General features: G+C 42.0%; 1 protein-coding gene across 9 annotated transcripts in view; it reads left to right on the forward strand.

Moving 5' to 3' along the window:
* LOC122814093 (glycine-rich cell wall structural protein-like) overlaps positions 1 to 15000 on the forward strand; it is a 150746-nt gene that overhangs the window by 447 nt on the left and 135299 nt on the right. The gene's annotated exons all lie outside the window — the stretch shown is intronic.

Here is a 15000-nt window from a genome sequence, read left to right on the forward strand (position 1 = left end):
AATTTAGTTTAGGTTCAGTGTATTTGTAATGATTCAGCATATATTACATAGAACAGAGGAAAGATGAATTATGTAAAATCTGAAGCACTGACAGTAGCATAAAAATTTCATTCATCAGATACAAGGGTAAGTCATGATTTACAAGAAAGTGGTTCAACAGACAGCATTTTAATATAGTAAGGTAGACAGATAGCAAACCAAACTTGGGTTTGAATTCTGACAATCCTCTTCTGCATGTTGTGTGATCCTAAAAAGTCACTTAATGCTCTTATATTCTCAGATTACCCTGAATTTAGGAATGTGGTGTCCCTGGGCCTTCCTAATTAACAAAACTATAATAAACTCAGAAAGGGTTTTGTTGGGATTAAATAAGCTATTGTTGCTTATGCCATATACTTTTTATTTAGTCTTTGTTAACTTGGTTAACTTTATACCAGTTAAGACATGCCAAAGTATCATGCTGTGAGCTAACAGAGTCTGCGGGTATCAAATCATGCTTTGCAGGAGCAACAAATTTGCTGTGTATTAATTTACCCCACTGTGTTGTATAGCTGCATATATAACATAGGAACTGTAAAAAGCAGTGAAAAGCATATTTTTGTGGGTCTTCAAATGGAAGCACAGATTGCCAGAAGATGAAGCAATAGAGACCAGATTAAGAATACCTTCCATTTGGCACAAGATATACCACAGTAACTCAAGAAGCTTAGGAAGTGAAGATGACTGGAACTTCCTTTTCTGCAGAAAAAAGTATAATAAACTTGCTGCTGCCTGACTGGGAATGACTTTAGAAGTTATACAACTGTCACTCAATGAAGGAAGATTATTTAATAATTAACTTGAAATAACAGTATTAAGCTCATATATTGTAGCATCTTATTTTCATGAGGATCTCCACTAAGATGCAAGTAGCAGGTTAACAGACCCTAGCAACATTTATTAGAAGGACACCCAGTGTTACACACAGGAAACTATGCAGAAAAGCATTTCTTGTACCGTTAGGACACATGTGCTTAAGAGGAGCAGACTGACGCAGTGAGATATAGTCTGATGGAGTGGTCAGTCATTCTAGATATGGTCTGATGGAGTGGTCAGTCATTCTAGATATGGTCTGATGGAGTGGTCAGCCATTCTAGATATGGTCTGATGGAGTGGTCAGTCATTCTAGATATGGCCTGATGGAGTGGTCAGTCATTCTAGATATAGTCTGATGGAGTGGTCAGTCATTGTAGTTTCACCTCTCTCCCCACCATATAGATTACAAGATTTCATGTTAACTTAATGGCCATTAGGACTCTCAGGTAATATCATATAATACGTATTCTTCACCCCAGTCTGTAATGTACGATCATGAAATACTGCCCCTAGATCATGCTGTCACTTTGAAGGAGAAGTATTGCGTCTTCTGTTTGTGGTCTCTCTCAAAAGACTTGCAAGCAAACCTCTCAACCTCTCGGTGCAAGAAATCTAGGCAAAGCCAGAAATAATGGGGGGGGGATAAAGGCCCCAAAAATAGGGACAGATCTTAAATATTGCTCTTGCAAAAAATATAAGTTTTGCATTATGTATTTTCTAAAGGATCTTCTTCTTCTACTTCTTTTGGCTTTTCCCGGTTAGGGGTTTGTCCGCTCATGATTGGCAGTAGAGTTTTACGGTGTCGAGTTGCCAGCCCGGCGCCCAACCTTCCATAGAAGGCACACACACATGCACACACTCACACCTAGGGCCAATTTAGAGTGTCCAATCCACCTACTGCATGTCTTTAGGATGTGGGAGGAAACCGGAGCACCCGGAGGAAACCCACGCAACCACAGGGAGGACATGCAGACTCCGCACAGAAGGCACCCCAGCCAAGAATCAAACGAGTCTTAAACTCAATTATCTGTCATTATTTAGTATTATTTAGTGACTTCAATCCTCAGTGATTTGCCAGAAAACCATAAATTGTATGAGGAACAGACCAAACATATCAGGCAAAAATCTGGACAATTGAGAGGTATGCTTGCAAGAGAAATCCCTGCATGATTTTCAGACCTTCTAAAGGATCTTGCCATAACAGAATCTTAAGTTGGTCAGGTGGTCAGTAAGGATGCAACAGATTGTGTAAGATGTAATAAGCACACACGTGTGTGCTAAACACAAATCAAAATGTGACAATATATGAAATCTTACATACTTGCTGAATATAACTTTCATGAGTATCATGTTTAAAATGGGACACCATAATTTTTGGTGGCAGTGTGTGTGTTCTGCATGTGATCTGTGTGAGTGTGTGTGTGTGTGTGTGTGTGTGTGTGTGTGTGCGTGTGTGTGTGTGTGTGTGTGTGTGTGTGTGTGTGTGTGTGTGTGTGTGTCTGTGTGTCTGTGTGTGTGTTCTGCATGTGATCTGTGTGAGTGTGTGTGTGTGAGTGTGTGTGTGTGTGTGTGTGTGTGTGTGTGTGTCTGTGTCTGTGTGTGTGTTCTGCATGTGATCTGTGTGAGTGTGTGTGTGTGTGTGTGTGTGTGTGTGTGTGTGTGTGTGTGTGTGTGTGTGTGTGTGTGTGTATATATATATATATATATATATATATGTGTGTGTGTGTGTGTGTGTGTGTGTGTGTGTGTATATATATATATATATATATGTGTGTGTGTGTGTGTGTGTGTGTGTGTGTGTGTGTGTGTGTGTGTGTGTGTGTGTGTGTGTGTGCCCTTCTTCTATCCTATTTATGTATCTTTTAATGTACTATGGTTAAAGTAAATTTGTTACATGTTCCACATGGATTATAAGACAGTGATTTAACCTAATATCTGATGACTGGGGACAACTTTCATTGCCAAACTAACTTTACTGGATGAATGTATTACTTGGAATGTCAGAGAATTCTTTGAGCATTGACTTCTTACCACCTTTCCATGAAGTATTTATGACAGAATAAATGGGTGGAAGGTAACAGTAATCAGTGAATTAACACATATTTGTAATTCCGCAAAATAAATGATTACACAAAATATTTGCTAGGCTGATATGGAAGTACCTGATTTCAAAGAAGAGCAGACATCCATGTAAGTAAAATAAGGTGATGCTCTTAGCAGAGGCATAAAAAGGAATGAGACACTAGGTATATTATTTGCACATTTTTATTTTCTATTTATTTTTCTTCCTTTCTTTCTTGATGCTGGCCTAAGATTTCAAATGGAAGGGCAGACATTGTTCCCTTCCCAAATTGCTGTTTATGGCACTGATTTATTATTAAGATGCCACAGCAGAATTATTACAAATGTGCTTATGTGCTGGGATTGGGAAGGATAACAGTCTACTTTCCATCCTGTTTTCTTAGTATTTCTTACAAAAGTGTTCAGAAATGCCCCCCTCACACACACACACACACACTCTATGGTGTTCTTCTAAGGCACAGCAGGGGGCAGCATTGCAGTACACAGCATATGCTATTTCACGAAATCCAAAAACCAAGCTAGCACTACTGTCCTGGTGGTGGTTGGTCAAGGGAGAGACCATGGGAGAAAATGTGCACTTAACCTTTACAGAAGAAGTATACACAGCGACATTTAAAACACACATAGAATAATACGTGTTCATTAAAAAAGGTAAAGAAGCAGTTATGTAGAAAAGGCAATTATATAAATAAAATAGCATCATACAGTATTGTGTTGTATATAGATCATAAAACACACATAATGAGGAGTGGATGTGGTGAAGTGATGGTTCATAAATATTGCATGGGATATTTTTTTATTCACAGAGAGAGTTGTAAGTACACACAACAGCCTTAAGAAGCAGTAATTCTCAGGTGAAGTAGAAGTATTAGTTACTTAGAATGCATATCGGCAGGGAAGGAAGTAGGGCACCTTCTGCTGGGCTGGAATTTCATATGAAATATTTTCAAGGCAGAGAGTTAACAGGCATCTTAATTCTATTTCACTGTTGAACTTGATTGTTGTAGTGTATGTGTTTGTGTGCTTGTATGTGTGCATGTGTGAATGCATGTGTGTGTGTATACAAATACCACTGTACTAATCTATAAACCAGTTAAAATCTGTGAAACATACAATAGCTCATATTAGCTAATCAGAAGGATTCTTAATGTGTGTGTGTGTGTGTGTGTGTGTGTGTGTGTGTGTGTGTGTGTGTGTGTGTGTGTATGCATAGATACAGCATGCAAAAGACTGACATCCCATCTGGTATTATTTATGTTGCCTAGCACCAACTGTGTGTGTGTGTGTGTGTGTGTGTGTGTGTGTGTGTGTGTGTGTGTGTGTGTGTGTGTGTGTCTGTGTGTGTGTGTGTGTGTGTGTGTGTGTGTGTGTGTGTGCATGCACGCTCATGCTTGGGGGTCCCAATATGTAGGTTAGTTGGACGACATATACTATTCTGCACATTTGGCTTCCTTTCATGATCTTGTTGTGCCTTTCCCTGAGTATCCAAGGAGGTTTGCTGTAAAATAAAAGCACAGGTTTGTTCGGTATTGCTCAGCAGTTTAAGTGAGTAAAGAGTGATCAGGAGAAGCGGAGGATAAGTAGGACTGGTTAAGTGTGGCACAGATACCCTGAATTAGTGGTGTATATAAGGCATCACCACCCGTATTTCTATTGTGGTTATTTAATTACAACTCATCATGATAAGAACTGCATGGGTGTGAATTTTGTCATCTAAATGTATCTTTATTTTTTGACCAAAACTAACTTACTGGCCACAAATGGCAACATAGCAAGTTGTAATATTTCAGCATGACTTTGGGACAGTCATTGTTCATATGAGCCTGTGTAATTCAGGGACATTGCCAGATTTATTCAGTAGATATCTCCTCTGTCTTTCTCCATTGGGATGAGTGAACAGTCCCATGACAGATACCACCCAACACACATATAGAAATTCAAAATAATAATATAAAACCAAAAGCACATCATCAACCTCTGGGCATTAAAAAGCTTAGCACTGACCTTTAAAATCATAGCCAAGACCTAGAATGAGGAACATGTTCTTATTTCTAACAGTAGAAGGTTTTCATATACTAGAGTCTATGTAGTTAATGAAATATAATCTTTGCAGAGACTTAATGTATTGATTTAACAGGGTGTACTCAAACAGATATGCCTTCATGGGGAAAATAAGTGTATCTAGGAGAAGCAAAGGTAAATCTGAGAGCCCAAATCATACTAGTTACGGAATGTACATAAAAGTTAAAACAGATAGTTTATGCTCTTAAACATAAAATAACTTGCTAATAAAAACATGGGAAGTTTTGTATATATTACTAAAAGTACAAATTCAAATCACATATCGTCTATCTCTGCAACCCCTTAAGTCGTCTTTGTAATATGACAGCTGGTTTCAGGGCTGAACACTTCTGTAACTATCGACTGATTTTCTGTCCATTAACATCTGCTTAAACCATAAAGGCATTTTCAAATAAACATTCTGTTATTATTATTGTTATTCTGAAACAAAACATCTAGATCAGCCAGACTGCAGTGTATATATGCGCAGAGCCGTACATTCAATCATGCCACAGCTGTGCGTGTTGCATATGGCATTTTGTGCAGGTCAGGAGAAAATGTCATTTTCCATCTGGCCTACACTGATACGGTGATAACTTCAGACGACTTAAAGACTTGCAGGAGGAGAGGTTATTCAGGTTGTACAATGTTTAGTGACCCCAATAATCATAACCCCCTTTACAAGACAATAGCATGCAATGTTAAAATGTTGTAGATAAAGACAGGACTAAGGGATCAGGGAGGCAAAACAAAGTGAGAAACAAACATCTATTTCTAAAGCCACAGTTATTAGTTACAAAATGAGTTGTTAAAATGTAGCTTAACTGTTCTGTATTTTGTAAGCTGTCCCTGTGATGTTACAGTAGCAGTGTGTGGGGAAATGTCATTATCTGTGTAAGAATACTGCTAACACACAATACAATTAAATTAATGCATCTCTTTTATTTTCTTCCTAGACTGAGTAGATGATTTTGAAGTTCTGAAAATTTGATGTGTTTGGCAACGTGTATTATATGTCCATTAACTATGTTGCTTGGTTAGGTTTGCACTGTCACATAGCTCTCAAGTAAAGCCTGTTAACAATAGTGACACATCACAGTCCAGAACAGGCAAATAGGCAAGTTTCTACCCACTTCCAGGTGAGCAGCTTGGATTTCTGAAGCTGTATATTAACATTTACACCACCTTCCAGAATGTAGACCCCCAACTAAAGTGTAGGTTTTCAAGGAGAAGTAAAGTCTATATCAGCACTTCAAGGTATGCTTGCAGGTGAACAGTCTGCACAATTTAGAGTATTAAGTTGGTTGAGCTAGTAGAAAATGATGCAAACTGTTATTATTGTTCAGTGATGGACAGAGTTAACTGGAAAAGGCCTTTCAGAAATAAGTGGCTGTTTAGAGAGAGTGACCTTTCAGTACTGACCAGTTAACCGATACCAGAAGGAGACAGTGAGATAAGACAGGATGTGGATATCAAACCCATGACTGTTTGTTATACTTAACATTTAGACTACACTATCATACCGGGATTTGCCCTCAGAGCAGTCCTTTTCTAGCATTTGATGTAAGCATGCACACAAGCACGCGCGCGCACACACAAGCACGTGTGCACACACACACACACACACACACACACACACACACACACACACACACACACACAAATCACGTGCACAAATCTAAACAGTGGAACTGTTTTCCAATGCCTAATTTCAATGACAGACTTCTGTCTAAAATCAAATAAGATCTCATCTTCCAAAATTTTGGAACAAAGTTTTGTATTAGGCTATCTGTACTGACAGTTTTAACTTTTATTTTGTGTAAGTGAGCAACATTTTTAGGGAAGAGGGCAGCTGTCAGTAACAGCTCTGTACTCATCTGGCAGTTAACACCAAATGATTTTTCAGGTACTTATTGAAGTGCTATAAACATTAGGTTGACTTCAATATTTGGATGTTTGCTGTAACTCACAAGTACCACAGTTCTTTTTGATTACTGACATCAGAGCTAAGCAGTTGCGGCAGCTGCCAGCCTGTTTGACAGTTCGAATCTTGCCATTGTCAGCTCTGTCTATCCTGATTACAAACAATAAATCATCACCAGCTTGCAAACTGACAGAAATACAAATAGAGCCAACAGTGCTCTATAAAACCATGGTCATATAGCATTACATTTAGTTTATATGCATGATATGTAAAAAGAAAGTACAGCTGAATGTTGAGGAAAACAGCAGCGGTTGTGGTGGCGTTTGGTGCCGACTCTTCTGTTCTTAACAATCTTCATTTTTATAATCCATCTATGCATTTGGAAGAAGCTAAAGTCAGAAATATTATCCTCAGTACTAAATTCTGTGAATATTCTTACAAGCATGAACATATATAAAAACATGGATAAATACTGTGAGGACAAAACTTGTTTCATTTTATTTTATTTATATTTTAACTCCTGTATGACCCCTTAATGACTGGGTTCTCTTCCAGAACTAAACAAGTCACATTACAAATCACATATGCCGTTCTAATACTATCCCATTCCTTGGCTCAGAACTGCAGATGTTTGGAGTATTGTGAATTATTTTACATGGCAGGGGAATTATGTGGTTACTTTTATCAGTTCTGTGCAAACTAGAGTAATCTTGGTGGTTTTAGAACTGGTCACAGCATGCTTCTGTACTCAGGCAGGAAACACTATTAAATTCTAATTTTTTTTTCTAGAGTGAATAATCCATTTTCATAATAATATACTTTGGCTGCTCACTTAGGTTTTGCTGTTTTCTGGTACTAATGCTTTGGATGTAAACAATCCAACAATCCACCTTTCTTTGTCATCTCCTGTACGCTGTGATTCATAAAGTGAAATCAATTTCTGGTGTGTTTTCACACATACAAAATGTGCCTGCAGCTAACAGATCAGAAATGTGTAATATCCAGCAAATATTTTATACATACAATAAGACAGTCTATGATGTTAACAATGGACTGATAGCAGTTTGCAACAAAGTGCCATCCTTATTAGACATGTATGGCGTGCTCTTATCATAACTTATAAAGTTTTACCTTACTTGTCTCTGGCTATGACATGACTGCAATGAGTTAAGGCACACACAGACAGCTGTGGTTATAGGTTGTAACATTAATTTCTCCTCAGAATGCTGGTTTATTTTAATGAGACAGTCTAACACTCAGATTAGTCTCACTTAGTACTGAAAGGACGTTTGGTGGTTGGCATGGGGTTTGGGGTTCTGACTGGCAGGTGATTGTGCATTTATAGACAACTCTCCCAATGGATATCCAAGGTGTTAGTCTCATTTCTTCTGTTCACTGTTGCCATCTAGTGGAAATTAGGTGGAAGTGACTTAGTTAACAGCACTTCTGTAGAAACTGTTTTCTACCACGTATGTATGTCTATAATTTTCACACAAGTACGTATTTTGTGCGTGCAAACACATGAACACATGCACACACACACACACACACACACACACACACACACACACACACACACACACACACACACACACATGCACGGACATACACACATGCACTCACACACACACACACACACACACACACACACACACACACACACACACACACACACACACACACACACACACACACACACACACTCACACAGTAATTATGCATGCGTACAGCATGCACTTACATTTCTACACACGTGAACCTGTAGTTATTCTCATGCTTAAGGTTATGTGCATTCACAGTCACACGTATATACATAAATAACCTTAATGCACAGTTTCACAAATAAATGAATATAAATGTACGCATCCATAAATGAATGCACAGTTCCATAACTTCATGTATGCACGTGCAGTCAGAACTGTATGTATATTTATAACATATTACGATGGTTTACATACATGTTGTCAATAGCATAGCAGTCAAACTACATGTAATGGATGAGAAGCTGGTGAAACATGTGTTAATGACTTTACTGTATCAGACATACATACTTCCCTTCTGGACCCATGTTAAAGTTTTTTTCTAAGGTGTGTGAGCTGTGTGTGGGAAGGAATTAGACTATTACTCAGTGCAGGACCCATATTAAAGCCATTGTGGATTTTGGATGGGTGATGATTCCATAAGTGAAGATGTGATGCTTGAGGAGTGGTAAGGTTTTATACACTTATGTAGATATACATCAAAGCTGTACATGCAAATGTACGTGCACATCTCAAATGGTTTGCAGATGCAAAAGGCATCCCATGATCAGATGATCACAGATGAGCTGCACAAAGGTCACCCACTCACCCACTCACCCACCCACCAACCTTAATATGATAACTGGCATACACTGAATTATGGGTAAGGAAAACATCCATGGAAAATCCCTTTGTAAGCCAGCCTGTCCCCTTGTGTCATAAAGGCCCTTTTGGTCTGTAGACAACACTTTTCACACATTCTTCCCAAGGAATGTAAACCACAAATTTGTGATAAATATTAAATTACATCGGCCTATTAATAGGAAATTATAAAATCTCCAAAAACTTACATTTGCACTGCTCTCCATCCTTAGTAAAATGGTACAATTAAGAGACACATATTGCTTATGTGGTACACATTAGGGGAGATACATTTTCAGTGACGTATCTGGAGTGTTTCTCCCCAGGCTTCTCCTGAAAATAGGTTCCATCCTAGTCAGACTTTCCCCAGTGAACAAATGTTAAATAAATAAATACATACATAAAATAAAATAAATAAAGATAAGGGTACAAAACACAAATCTCAGGTGGTGATGAATGTCTGGAACAAACAGTGGCCACTCCTGTGTTTGAGGTGGTGACAAAGTGAAAGGTATAGCACCATCATGAATGGTGGTGTTAAAAATGTTAGAGTTCTACCACGGTGCACAACAGTGGACAGGTAGTGGCACATTTCCATGTCACTGAAGGAAAGGGAGGGCTGCGTCTATGGCTGAGGAGAGGTTATGAACAGCTCAAAAATATGGAAATGATGAAAGGCAGAAGAGTATTTAGGCATCACATACTGGGTCCAAGCAATAGCAGAGTGCTACAATGTCTCACAGTCTGCTACAGGGCATCTAACAATGACCCAGTACTGGGTATCGCACACTGACCCAACACATCCCACACTGACCCAACACATCCCACACTGACCCAACACATCACACACTGCCACAACACATTCGACACTGACACAACACATCCCACACTGCCACAACACATCCCACACTGACCCAACACATCACGCACTGCCACAACACATCCCACAATGCCACAACACATCCCACACTGTGACAACACATCCCACACTGACCCAACACATCCCACACTGCCACATCACATCCCACACTGACGCAACACATACCACACTGCCACAAGACATCACACACTACCACAACACATCCCACACTGACCCAACACATCACACACTGCCACAACACATCCCACACTGACCCAGCACATCCCACACTGCCACAGAACATCCCACACTGACCCAACACATCCCACACTCCACAACACATCCCACACTGACCCAGCACATCCCACACTGCCACAAAACATCCCACACTGACCCAACACATCCCACACTACCATAACACATTCCACACTGACCCAACACATCACACACTGCCACAACACATCCCACACTGCCACAACACATCCCACACTGCCACAACGCATCCTACACTGATCCAACACATCTCACACTGCCACATCAAATCCCACACTGCCACAACATATAGCAGAGTGGCATAATTCATCCCACACTGATGCAGGGCATCTGGTACTGGATTAGCACATTTGTTCTTGGTACTACTGCTAGTGTGCTCTGCACTTGTACAGGGTACAGTGCAACCTAAGCTGATAGAGAACTGACAAAGAACAACTCATAATGGTGCAGGGCACTGCACACAGGTACAGTACAAACCATTACAGTACAGGGCATCGCACAGGCAGAGTCATACCATTATGGTACTGGGCATCACACACAGGTACAGTACAAACCATTACAATACAGGGCATTACACAGGCAGAGTCATATCATTATGGTACAGGGCATCACACACAGGCAGAATACAAACCATTACTGGACAGGGCATCACACAGCCAGAGTCATACCATTATGGTACTAGGCATCACACACAGGTAGAGTACAAACCACTACAGTACAGGACATCACACATAGGCAGAGTCACACCATTATGGTACAAGGCAATCACACCCAGGCACAGTACAAACCATTATGGTTCAGGACATCTCACACAGGCACAGTATAAACCATTATGGTTAAGGCATCATACACAAGCACACTACAAACCATTATGGTTCAGGGCATCACACACAGGCACAGTACAAATCATTATGGTTCAGGGCATCACACACAGGCACAGTACAAACCATTATGGTTAAGGGCATCACACTCAGGCACAGTGCAAACCATTATGGTACAGGGCATTGCACACAGGCACAGTACAAACTTTATGGTACAGGGCATCACACACAGGCACAGTACAAACCATTAGAGTGCAGAGCATCACACACAGGCAAAGTCATATCATTATGGTACATGGCATTGCATCCAGGCACAGTATAAACCATTATGGTTCAGGGCATCACACACAGGCACAGTATAAACCATTATAGTTCAGGGCATCACACGCAGGTGCAGTGCAAACCATTATGGTACAGGGCATCATACACATGCAGAGTCACACCATTATGGTACAGGGCATCACACACAGGCACAGTACAAACCATTATGGTTCAGGGCATCACACAAAGTCACAGTACAAGCCATTATGGTACACAGCATCCCACACAGGCACAGTACAAACCATTATGGTTCAGGGCATCACACCCAGGCACAGTACAAACCATTATGGTACATGTCATCACACCCAGGCACAGTACAAACCATTATGGTACATGGCATCACACACAGGCACAGTACAAACCATTATGGTACAGGGCATCACACCCAGGCACAGTACAAACTATTATGGTACAGGGCACTGCACCTAGGCACAGTACTAACCATTATGGTTCAGGGCATCCCACATGGGCACAGTGCAATCCTATTATAGTTAAGGGCATCCCACACAGGTACAGTATAATTCCTTATAACAAAGACACAGTACAGGGCATCCCACAGAGGTACAGTACAGGGCATCCCACACAGGTACAGTACAGACATCCCACACAGGTACAGTACAGACATCCCACACAGGTACAGTACAGACATCCCACACAGGTTACAGTACAGGGCATCCCACACAGGTTACAGTACAGGACATCCCACACAGGTACAGTATAATCCCTTAAAACAAAGACACAGTACAGGGCATCTCACACAGGTACAGTACAGACATCCCACACAGGTTACAGTCAGGGCATCCCACACAGGTACAGTACAGGGCATCCCACACAGGTTACAGTACAGGGCATCCCACACAGGTACAGTACAGGGCATCCCACACAGGTACAGCACAGACATCCCACACAGGTACAGTACAGGGCATCCCACACAGGTTACAGTACAGGGCATCTCACACAGGTACAGTACAGACATCCCACACAGGTACAGTACAGACATGCCACACAGGTACAGTACAGACATCCCACACAGGTTACAGTACAGACATCCCACACAGGTTACAGTACAGGACATTCCACACAGGTACAGTACAGACATCCCACACAGGTTACAGTACAGACATCCCACACAGGTACAGTACAGGACATGCCACACAGGTACAGTACAGACATCCCACACAGGTTACAGTACAGGACATGCCACACAGGTTACAGTACAGGACATCCCACACAGGTTACAGTACAGGACATCCCACACAGGTACAGTACAGACATCCCACACAGGTTACAGTACAGGGCATCCCACACAGGTACAGCACAGACATCCCACACAGGTACAGTACAGACATCCCACACAGGTTACAGTACAGACATCCCACACAGGTACAGTACAGACATCTCACACAGGTACAGTACAGACATGCCACACAGGTTACAGTACAGGACATGCCACACAGGTTACAGTACAGACATCCCACACAGGCACAGTGCAATCCTTTATAATGTAAGGTATCTGATTCTAGTGCTGCACACCCCTCGGTGACACAGTATACCCTTGTGTTGCTGGCACACCCCTCGGTGACACAGTATACCCTTGTGTTGCTGGCACACCCCTCGGTGACACAGTATACCCTTGTGTTGCTGGCACACCCCTCGGTGACACAGTATACCCTTGTGTTGCTGGCACACTCCTCGGTGACACAGTATACCCTTGTGTTGCTGGCACACCCCTCGGTGACACAGTATACCCTTGTGTTGCTGGCACACCCCTCGGTGACACAGTATACCCTTGTGTTGCTGCACTTCCCGTACATATAGGTTCATACATTGTGTGAGATGAGACATGAGGATGAGAATAGTGATATCAGGCTGGGATTGGGAAAGTTCGGGTCACATTCAGACATTATATTTTATATTATTTTTTGCCTCCATCCCTGTCCCACACCCCATCGCCAAGCCATTCTCTATTTGGTATATTTATTTCTTGTCACTCCTGGCAACAGAAGATGCCATGATGGACAGAAAAAAGCCAGAGACAATGGTTATGATACTATTGGCATGTAGAGGTTTAGTACACTTTTAATGTTCCTACCCCTGACATCTGACACATGTGATGCATTACATGGGAGTATTGCACTAGCATGAATGCATGCTTCTGCACACCCACAATGCTGTGCTGTGCCATTCTTCTGCACACCCACAATGCTGTGCTGTACTGCATACACTCCCTTCCCCTGTACACAAGAGGATAGTACCAGCCATTCTTCTGCACTCCCATAATGTTGTGCTGTACTGCATACACTCCCTTCCCCTGTACACAAGAGGACAGTACCAGCCATTCTTCTGCACTCCCATAATGCTGTGCTGTACTGCATACACTCCCTTCCCCTGTACACAAGAGGACAGTACCAGCCATTCTTCTGCACACCCACAATGCTGTGCTGTGCTTCATGCACTCCCTTCCCCTGTACACAAGAGGACAGTACCAGCCATTCTTCTGCACACCCACAATGCTGTGCTGTGCTTCATGCACTCCCTTCCCCTGTACACAAGAGGACAGTACCAGCCATTCTTCTGCACTCCCATAATGCTGTGCTGTACTGCATACACTCCCTTCCCCTGTACACAAGAGGACAGTACCAGCCATTCTTCTGCACTCCCATAATGCTGTGCTGTACTGCATACACTCCCTTCCCCTGTACACAAGAGGACAGTACCAGCCATTCTTCTGCACACCCACAATGCTGTGCTGTGCTTCATGCACTCCCTTCCCCTGTACACAAGAGGACAGTACCAGCCATTCTTCTGCACACCCACAATGCTGTGCTGTGCTTCATGCACTCCCTTCCCCTGTACACAAGAGGACAGTACCAGCCATTCTTCTGCACTCCCATAATGCTGTGCTGTACTGCATACACTCCCTTCCCCTGTACACAAGAGGACAGTACCAGCCATTCTTCTGCACTCCCATAATGCTGTGCTGTACTGCATACACTCCCTTCCCCTGTACACAAGAGGACAGTACCAGCCATTCTTCTGCACACCCACAATGCTGTGCTGTGCTTCATGCACTCCCTTCCCCTGTACACAAGGGGACAGTACCAGCCATTTTTCTGCACTCCCATAATACTGTGCTGTACTGCATACACTCCCTTCCCCTGTACACAAGAGGACAGTACTAGCCATTCTTCTGCACTCCCATAATGCTGTGCTGCACTGCATACACTCCCTTCCCCTGTACAGAGGAGAACAGTACTGGCCATTCTTCTGCACTCCCATAATGCTGTGCTGCATTGGATACACTCCCTTCCTCTGTACAGAGGAGGACATTACTAGCCATTCTTCTGCACTCCCATAATGTTGTGCTGCATTGCATACAGTCCCTTTCCCTGTACAGAGGAGAACAGTACTGGCCATTCTTCT

This window comes from Protopterus annectens, chromosome 10.part0 (assembly GCF_019279795.1).
Source record: "Protopterus annectens isolate FY-2018-M chromosome 10.part0, PAN1.0, whole genome shotgun sequence".
Lineage (NCBI taxonomy): Eukaryota > Metazoa > Chordata > Ceratodontiformes > Protopteridae > Protopterus > Protopterus annectens.